The sequence below is a fragment of the Vigna unguiculata genome, chromosome 4 (genome assembly GCF_037176805.1).
Source record: "Vigna unguiculata cultivar grain cowpea cultivar isolate G323 ecotype 2 chromosome 4, ASM3717680v1, whole genome shotgun sequence".
Classification (NCBI taxonomy): domain Eukaryota; kingdom Viridiplantae; phylum Streptophyta; class Magnoliopsida; order Fabales; family Fabaceae; genus Vigna; species Vigna unguiculata.
In genome coordinates, this window is record NC_140795.1 from 7,402,673 (window position 1) to 7,413,382 (window position 10,710).

Genomic DNA, 10,710 nt, shown 5'->3' on the forward strand with positions numbered 1-10,710 from the left:
AAATGAGTAATGAAGGGCCAGGACCGTACAGTTTTCTGGGTTGGTGATGATCATAAGTCTCATCAGCATGTTTTATGATTTTAATGAGACATGAGTTTTGAGTGTGACTGATTTCTGTATGTTATCTTCTCTTCCTTCATTTTGTTTTTTGACTTTGCTTCTTCGAGGGTGAGGACTTGTCATCAAGTGGCACAAAAGGTAGATCGGATGGTGACAAAGAAAAAAAGTGTGGATCCACACACAGATCCGTCGATAGAGATTTGACATCATCCAACAAAATACAGCCCTTCTTTTCAACTAAACTTACCATTCTATAATCTTCTAATTTACCATACTCTTTTTTAAGAGTTCAAATACTCTTTATTCTTACTTCTACGTTTTTAAAATCCATGATAGTTTAAATGCATTTTTGTCTTTCAATTCTTGGAATACCTTTTAAAAGTAAATACATAAAGCAGTTTTAGAGTTCAAAACACATCATACATCATAGGAGGTGATTAGCTTTAACATATATTATTTTAACATATTTGAGATTATAACAATTCTTTTACTGGTAGAAGATTTAAAAATTCAAGATATAATATATTTATAACCGCGTTGTTTAAGAACAAAACTATAAAAAAAAAAATTTAAGCTTCTATTGATGTATGATAATAGACTCTAACAATGGAATCTATCTTAACAGATTTGAGATTGCAACACTCTTATTTCTTTCTAGCCGTGTGAGACTTGAAACTTTGACACTATAAGAAAATACTTCATTAACGATCAATTTTAGTGAACAAAAGTTGTAAGTTACTATAATGGACAATTTAGATACTAATTTAAAAAATAATTTTTTTTTAATTATTAAAATGTTTATTATTATGAATAAAAAGTTATAATTGATCGATAAATTAGTCACTAATTCATTAGAGACTAATTTAGAAACCAATTCTTCCAGTAGTAAAAACTTTAGTAACTAATATTTAGTGATCAATTTCATTTAGTAAATTTTAAAAATTAATTTAAAGACAAATTATAATTTTTTAATCACTAAAAATTATTGTTAACGAAAATTTTTTTATTTTCTTGTATAGTGTGAGTTATAATATGATCATAAATGTGAAAGAACAAAAGGATGAGAAAAGAAAGAGAGATCGATGGAGCTTAGCAAGTGGAATGTTAAAAAAATATTACTTTTAATAATAAGACAATCAACTTAGGATGAAAACCTAATTAGCTTGTTTTTCTTTTAGCAAGATTACTGACATGATTTATGAAAATTAATTTAATTTAAAGTCGTATGAAACTATTATTCTGGACAAATTATTCCCTTAGTAACCTAAACATAATTGGTAAACTAAAAAGATTTTTTCGGGTAAAACTGTAGGAGTGTGCAGACATCACATTGATATCCAATTAATTGGAAATGGGTCAGGACCACTCTACACAATAATTTTTTCAAATAAATTTTGAAGTCAGCAAGAAAAAACTAGCAACTCCTAATTAATTTGATAGAAAGTCTCCTAAATAATTTTACTACTCCTAATGATAATCTTCCTATAATACTAAGTTAAAAAAATTTGTTAAATCATTATATTATATATTATGTTTTTGTTGAATATACACGAAGAGGATTATCAATTGAAGGCACATTGATTGTGATCTATTTATGATTGGAAGTTTTTTTTCAGACCATTTTCACAGTTTTTCACAGGACAAAGTTCTTACTCTGAACGTTAAGTTTTTTATTGTTTCCAAATCTGAAATGAACAATGCAATAAACCGATGGATTTAGGGATCTGATAGCAAACTTGAGGACAGGGGGTGAAGAGACAAATGGCATAACAGGGACCATTTTCTGGATCACATTAATTAAAGATCAAATAATTGAGTTGGGTACTGTCGGACCAATCATGGTAAACAAACCCTAAAAGAAAATGAAAGTAAAACAAGGAGTGAAATAAACAAATAAATTTATGAAAAAAGAAAGAAAGATATGAATATATATTATATCTATATGTGCATATGATATAGGAATTCATCGGTGGATCATGAAAATGATTCACGGAACTACAGATAGGATTCATAGACGCACGTTAGGGTTTGAAGAAAAAGTGTGTAATAATTGGTTTGGAGAGAGAAAAAGAGTGTCACATATATAATAACAATGGATGCAAAAGAGAGAAGAATGTCTCTACCCACACGCACGCATGTAGCATATATATATATATATACCATTTTTTTTTTCATTTTGCTTATTCTCTTCTCATTTATTTATATGATTAAACCAAAATTTTGTGATGTGCATTGAGACATGAACTTTGCACGAGGGCCTCTATTTTGTTCTCTAGTGCTTTTGTTTTTCCTCCCAGAAATTGAGTACCTTTTTCCTTCTACCTTCTCCCTTCCACCATCAAATTATTATTTTTCTTTAATAATGGCAATTGGGCATCTCTGTCTCTATCTCTCTATATCTATCTATTTCTCTCTCTAAAATGCATGTACTTGCACATGTGCACACGTGAGTGGGTATCCACGTAAACAAAAATTATTGAAATTGAAAGAGAATTTGGGGTCCAAGTAGGAGTTGAGGAAGAGTCAACATATTTACCCTAGCTATAAGCCCCCCCTTAGGGTTTAACAAAAGCTTTTTAGGGTTTAAGCCCTAGGTAGCTATTTTCTTGTTTTAGGAATGAGATTTTGTCGTTGGACCCTTTTGGTCAATTCTCGTGGGGTTGTCCTCTACTTCTCAACATTGTTTGGCTGCTTATTTTGAACTTTCCCAATCATAGCTGGCTTGTCCTTCATGCATACTAAATGCTCTATATCCCATCTTTCAACACATTAATGGTATTTTAGCCACAAACATTCATTCATCACTTTGGCTCAATAAAGCCAATGCATACCATTTTTGTTACGCCTCCGTTTTTGGCTCATTCTATTCAATACACCTTCTCTTCCACCTTCAATATCATTTTTTTTTCATTATTTTATATTAATAATATGAATGATTGCAACTTTGTTTTCACTCGGTCGTTCATGAATCACAGTTCTTGTCATCACAAACTCACTTCGAGCTCTGCTATTTAGGATGTGTTTGGAAACATGTTTACTCCATGGTAGAACAAAAGTTTTGCACTCTTGAACATAAACCTAGATTTGGTGGAACCCTACTAATATCTAAAAGTTATTATCAATCGTTTGAAAAATCATCTTCTAAGCTATAAGCTATAGATTCAATTCTTTTACTGTTTAATTACAAATAATGTATGAATCTCCACAGAACTTTTAAGGTGTGGCATGAGTGATTAGTGTTTTCCATGTACGTAAAATGTTGTATAAGACAATTACATGCAATCTCTGTGTTTCCACTGCTTCTGAATGTAGCCTCTTCGTTCGACTCTATTTTGTGACAGCATCAAAACAGTACACTCTATATAATTGACCTAATAATGACATTCGGTAACGATAAGATAAAGCTGAAGTTGTTACCCCTCTCTTATTTACTCTCTATGAATGTCATCTTGTGAACATTGAAAAGGACATTACTAGGTAGCACAAAACGGATGTTCCAGCTTATGTAGGATCCTTTGAAAAAACTTATAGTGATCTAAACCTAATTTGGTGTCAATAGTCTCAACTCTTCTTGTTTGTTGGGGCCATTCCAATTGGGTTGCTATTATGATGGGATCGACATCTCTTGCAACCTTTGACTTTTCTCCAATAACTTTCATAAATCAATTACATTTACAATAATTAATTCATAAAAGAAAGATTAAATTTATTTTTAGTTGATAAACTTAAATGTAATTCTCTTTAAGACAAAGAACTTTGTTAAAATTATTTTAAGATAAAGCGCCGTCTGTGGGAATCGAACCCACGACCACATGGTTAAAAGCCATGCGCTCTACCAGCTGAGCTAAGACAGCTATACATGTATATAAACATATCGACATATCAGATATTGTCATATCCGATACACGTATCGTATCCGTGCATCATAGCTTGTAATCTTTGACTTTTCTTCAATAACTTTCATAAATCAATTACATTTACAATAATTAATTCATTAATTCATAAAAGAAAGATTAAATTTATTTTTTGTTTATAAAATTTAATGTAAAATTTGAATGTAATTCTCTTAGAAGCATGGCTAGAAGCCACACCCTCTACCAGCTGAGCTAAGATGGCTATGTATGTATATAACATTTAATCAATTTTAGTGTTACATTAATATTTAATAATTAAGCTACTTCATCTTCTTATCATACTAACAATATAATAATTATGTTACCCATTTAAATTTAAATTTTTATTTTACTGAATAAAAATATTTTCTCGGGTCTTACATTCTTCCAAAAACACAATTGTCAATCTTAAAAATTGCACTTTTACCGTAAAGCACTTTCACTAATCCAATGTTCTTCCCTCTATGCTGCTTAATATGAAAATTCAATATCCTTACTGACTTAGCTTCTAAAGATGAGTCATCTCTAATTTGTACGTTAACCACTTTTAATACATGGTAGACATCTAGAACATACTTCCTCAATTGAGACATGTGAAACATGTTATGCAATTTAGCTAATTGAGGAGGCAAAACAACCTCATAAGCAACGCGACCAATCTAAGTACCTGATAAGGTCTAATAAACTTATTTATAAATTGTGTTGTAGTCAGTTGTAACAATTCCATACTTAATGTACTAATTATTCGTCCTGATACCAATAGGAGAAGTTCTACAATTTCTTTCATATAAAGCTTCATATGGAACCATTGTGACGTTGGCATGACAACTATTATTGTAAATGAACTCTATTAGCATTAGATGCTGGAAAACCCCATTAGACGAGCCTGAATGTAAGTAGGTTTTGATGATAACAAAATCTATAATGAAACAAAAAAGATAAGTTAGGATAGTTATGTTCCAGGATAGCTAATATGTTCTTGGATAAGCATTGGACATAGGAAATGCTAGCTAAGGTAATACCTCCTTAGATGCTTATAAATAACCATTAGACGACCATGTAACTTACTATGAAAATATATATATATATATATATATATATATATATATATATATATATATATATATATATATATATATATATATATATATATATATATATATTTGTTTTATGGTCTTCTATTGAATAAAAGCAAAGTGTACAAAAGCAAGAGTAACACTAAGAAAGATGAAGCTTGAGGTATAAAGCAAACACGAAAGGAAGTGAAGCTTATATGAGCTCATTTAGAAGTACTGAATGAATGAGAGACAAGCTCAAATAGACAACTCAAGGTGCTAGACGACCCAAAAGTACCAAGGTGTTAGATGACTAAGGTCATCAGACGACTCCATCATTGTAGACTCAGTGAACTCAATTGATAAGAACATTTATTAGATGAGTTAACTTAATGAGGCAAATGATTAGACTCCTACAAATAGATGAGTCAAAGCAAAGTGTTAGACGAGTGAACGCGAGCACACAAAGGCACTAAATGAGTATCAATGCTAGACATGTCAAAGTCAACTCACTAAGTTGAATGTTGAATATCCTTACTAGATAATTACTTCCATTAGATGACTCCAATGAAAGAATGACTAAATGAAAGCATGCATCAGAAAATTCAAGTTCATATAGTGCGAACGAGAAATATTAAGTCACAAGGTGATGCAAAGATAAAGTTTGAATTGATCAAAGAAATCTTAAAGTTGAAATTGACGATCAAATTAATCAAGAGATTATTGGATTATCAAGTTATGAAGATTGTGTAGCAAGGGTCAACATTTTTAGAAGATATTTTGATTGAAGAAAATATTCACATTTCTTGAATATTTGATTGAATTGATACAAAAGGAAATATTCTCTCCTTGAAGATTACTAATGTTGTCATATATTTATCAACCAATCACGATAAAGAAAAAAACTTTGCAGATCAAAGACTGCAAGAGAATCTCCAAATGATTGAAGCCACAATGCATTATATTTGAATTTCAAATTGTTGAATGGTTGAAAAGGAAAGAAGTGATAATTCATATATGAAAGAAATATCAAGAACTTTCGGATAAAGAAAGGAGAAGGTATTGAAGATATGCTAAATTGAATATGCATCAATGGTTAAATAGTAAATGATGAACAAAAGAAGAAAAAAAAAAAGAAAATACAAAAGTGGTGAAACATTGCCAAATCAATTCTTGATAAGAAAAGAAAAGAGAGAATACCCTTTTAGCATTAGAGTCGCATTCATTTCTTTATAGAGTGATATTGGGTTAAGTGATAAACATTGTAATATCCTTCACATAGTGAAAAATATCCAGTGAGCGTGATTGTACTCTCTCACGTGAAAGATTATATTGTTCATTGTAAATGTGAGTTCTTTTTTTAGGGGAAGATTGAGAAAGATACTTGGGGAGGTTAAGCTTGCTATAACATGGGCATGTTTATATTTGTGTTTCCTAGAGAGGGTTAAACTCGTGATACCTGTAAAGGTTTATACTCATTGTAACCTGGAGAGGTTTGATACTTGTGCTAGTCATGGGATTTGGTTAGTGAATTTATTAAGGAGGTTGCTTAAGGGATGTAGCCTCAAGTGAAGGTGAACCAGTATAAATCTTTGTGTTCATTCTTCTCTACCTTATTCTCTAATTATCTATTCTCTTATGTCTGTGCAAAACGATTATAAAATGTCTACAAGCTCTATTCATCCCCCCTTTCTAGAGCCACCTTGCACCAACAAACTCCACCAAAGGTAAGATTCAGCCCAACCTCCTAGTTGATCTGGCATACAAGCCCTTAATACATCCTCCAAAGACTGGATAGTCCTTTTAGACTACCCTTGGGTTTGAGGATGATATGTCGCGCACATCCTTAATCAATTTCCCAAAGCTTCTTACAATCTCTACCAAAATCTAGACGTAAACCTCACATCTAAATAAAAAATAATATTGATCGACACCCTATGTAATCATACTATCTCTTTGATATACAATTGAGTCATCTTGTTCATAGATATTCTTTGATTAATTAGCAAATAATGCACTCATTTTACTAGTTGATAAACAATCACCCGCATTGTATCATGTCCTTATACCGATCTTGGTAAACGAGTGACAAAGTCCATAGAAATATTGTCTCATTACCATTGAAGAATGTCCAACTACTGCAACATACTTTTAGGTCTCTGTTGTTCAATCTTTGCATTTGTTGATTTAAGATAAAGATGGGTATCCAACATTAAATCACACAAAGAGGAAATTTTAATGATGATGAATTATGAAGAAAGTGATTAGAGTTCTGAAGAATACTTGGAATGCCAAAGGCATTTTGAAGTCTTGTAGAAAATTGTGTTGGAGTCTTGCAAATATGATTCATGTATTAAATAAGTGTAAGAAAGAGTTTAAATAATGAGTGGAAGACACATGGAACGCACCTACCTCATTAATATTCTGATGACTTTTGAAATTCTCTAAAAAAATGTCCTCACACTAGAATAACCAATAGTCAAGAGAGGTTATTTATCACATTGTGTGAATTTTTGGTGAGAAAGTGTGTTTTTATCTTGGCTATGATTTTGCGTGCTTCACTTGTTATTATTGGTTTTAATATCAAATTCAAGATAGTAATTAGATGTAGTACTTGTTTTAATATGACTCAATATAAAATTTTTCAGTGTGACTTTCTCTTTATTCCGCTGCTTTTGAGAATGACTTTTTTAACACTTTTTAGAAGATTAATACTTTGATATTTATTACTACAACGTGATATAAACTTAAGATTCATTAAAAACAACTTTTGAATAGCTAATAAGTCTTAAAAGTTGAAACTATAACTTCAAACCAATTCACCCCCTCTTGGTTTCGTTCAACCTCCTATTTTATTCTAACATTTGGCATCAGAGTTGGATTTTGATAGTTTTTCAAAATTAGATCTCAAAATGGTTGCAGAAAAGGAAACCTTTTGTGAGGGTGCTTGTACTAATTGGCGACCTTTGTTTGCTGGTGAAAATTATCCCTTTCGGAAAGTGAAAGTGCAAATTTTTCTTGAGTCTATAGATAGAGGTGTTTGAGATGTTGTTGTTTGTGGTCCATATATTCCTACGATAAATGTTAACAATGTACATGAACCTAAACCTTTTTCACAATGGACAATTGAAGAAAATCAAAGGGCTCAATATCGTGTAAGAACTAGAAATATTATTTCTTTTGCTTTCACCCATGCTGAGTTTTACATGATATTTTTCTGTAAAAGAGCGAAAGAAACGTGGGATGTACTTGAAGTTACTCATGAAGGCATAAACAATGTAAAAAAAGTTAGGAAAAATACTTTAATTCAAGAGTATGAGATGTTTTAGATGCTTCGGATAGAAAACATATATAATGCGTAAAAGCGATTCACTCACATCGTCAACTATCTCGTAGGTTAAGGTAAAACATTTGATATTGTTGAGTTAAATATATAATTTTTGAAATCCTGAAACATGCAACAAAAAGGTCACTTCCATAATAGAGTCATGAAACCTCACTAACATGTCCATGGCTACTCTATTTGGGAAGCTAAGAGAACACAAGTTGGAGTTGGGAAGACTCATTGAGGAAGAAGAAAAAAGGAAAAATAAATATTCAACCTTTAAATATGAAATTTCAAAAGGTAAGAGCCGTGAAAAGGGAGATGACTCAAATTGTTAAAACATGAACCTCATGATGAGGAAATTTACAAAGTTCATGAAGAATAAGAATAGAGGACGTCACAAAAGGTATACAAATGTTAACCAAAACCCTTTTTCAAATTACAAATGCCATGGATATGGTGAAACGGGCCATGTTAAAGCTGATTGTCCTAAGAAAAATGAAGAAAATAAAGGTAAGTTTTTTTTTTAAAGAAGAAAAAAGCCTACATAGCTTGAGAAGAAAATGATTCAAGTTCTTCTTCTAGCTTAAGTGATTTAGGTGAAGAAGCAAAAATTTGCTTAATGGCAAACAATGAATCCATGAGTAGCAAGGTTAGTAATTTCAATGACCCAAATCAATATTATGAATTGCATACTACTTTTCAACAACTTTATACTGAATCTGAAAAGTAGTCAACCTTACATAATAAATTAAAATTGAATATAAAGTTCTTGAACAAAAACTTGAACAATCTCAGCAAAAGGAAGATATGATGAGAAGAAAATTATCTAGTTTTAAAGAAGGTCAAACAATAATTTGTTAGTGTGAAAATTGCAAGATTTGTGAAAATAAAAGTATTGCTCTTGAAAAATCTCCTACAAAATTTTCTCTAGATCAAATTAATACTTTGAAAAATTAAAGACATTTTCTTTTCAATAGAAATGGATAAGTGTTTCGAAGCTATAATAAGAAGTTTTATAAAATAACTTTTGAAAAAGGAGAATCCTCTCTTAGACCAAAAAGTCTAACATTTTTTTACTACATAAAAGAGGTACACTCTTCAAATAAATGTTGGATTAAACATTTTGGTGTTTCAAATGAAAATATATACATGGATTCTCAAATATAAGTAATTTTGTTTCTAACCCTAAAGGACCAAAACAAGTTTTTAGGACCTGAGTTACTTTTCAGTTCTTTTGTAGGATGTCTTAAAACCACGGAAGTTTTTGTGGTATCTTGATAGTGGATGCCCAAGACATATAGTTCGAGGCTATGTAACTTATGTAGACAACAACGGATGGAAAATTCTTGGAAGTGGAGATATTGGTGGTGTTAAAACATTGAACATTCAAGACGTGCTTCTTGTTGAAGGATTAAAGCATAATTTGTTGATCATTAGTCAAATTTGTCATAAAGGCTTAAAAGTAACGTTTGAAAGTGACTATTGCAGCATTCATCATAAAGACTCAAATGAAGTTGTCCTTATTGGTAAGAGACACAATCATATCTATCTCGTTGACATTGATCATCCATCATCCAATATTATTACATGTTTAGTTGTAAAGGAAGAAGATCCATGGTTGTAGCATAAAAGAGTTGCTTATATTTATATGAAAAATTTAAGTAAACTAATATCAAAAGATTTAATAGTTGGTCTTCTAAACCTAAAATTTCAAAAAGACAAGATTTGTGAAGCTTGTCAAAAAAGAAAACAAGTGAAATATTCTTTTAAATCTAAAAATGTTATTTCTACTTCAAAACATTTAGAACTTTTGTACATGGATTTATATGGTCTTTCAAGGACAAAGAGTTTTTGAGGAAACTACTATGCTCTTGTGATTGTTGATGATTACTCTAGGTACACTTGGATTTTTTTTTCTTACATTGAAAAGTGAAACTTTAAAAGCATTTAAGAAATTTTCCAAAGTGATTCAAAATGAAAAATATTTGAAAATAAAAGTTTTAAGAAGTGATCATGGAAGTGAATTTCAAAATAAATCGTTTGAAACTTTTAGTGAAGAAAATAGGATCTCTCATGATTTCTCAACTCTTAGAACACCTCAACAAAATGGGGTTGTTGAAAGAAAAAATAAATCTTTAAAAGAACTAGGTAGAACCAAGTTAAATGAGAGTGATGTTCCACAATATTTTTGGGTTGATGTTGTAAGTGCGTCTTGCTATGTTTTAAATAGACTGCTAAAGATTTATTTTAAAAGTCATCCCTTACAAACTTTTTAAAAGAAGAAAATTAAATATTTCTCCTTTAAGAATCTTTGGAAGCAAACATTTTATCTTAAATAATGGAAAAGAAAATATTGGCAAATTTGATTCTAAAG

At 30.7% G+C, this 10,710-nt stretch overlaps 1 non-coding gene across 1 annotated transcript; it reads right to left on the bottom strand.

Annotated features, from left to right (window-relative positions):
• Positions 1–3,841: 3,841 nt before the first annotated feature.
• Positions 3,842–3,914, bottom strand: TRNAK-UUU (transfer RNA lysine (anticodon UUU)). Its single transcript has one exon. It is a non-coding gene; the product is annotated as a tRNA-Lys (tRNA).
• Positions 3,915–10,710: the final 6,796 nt, after the last annotated feature.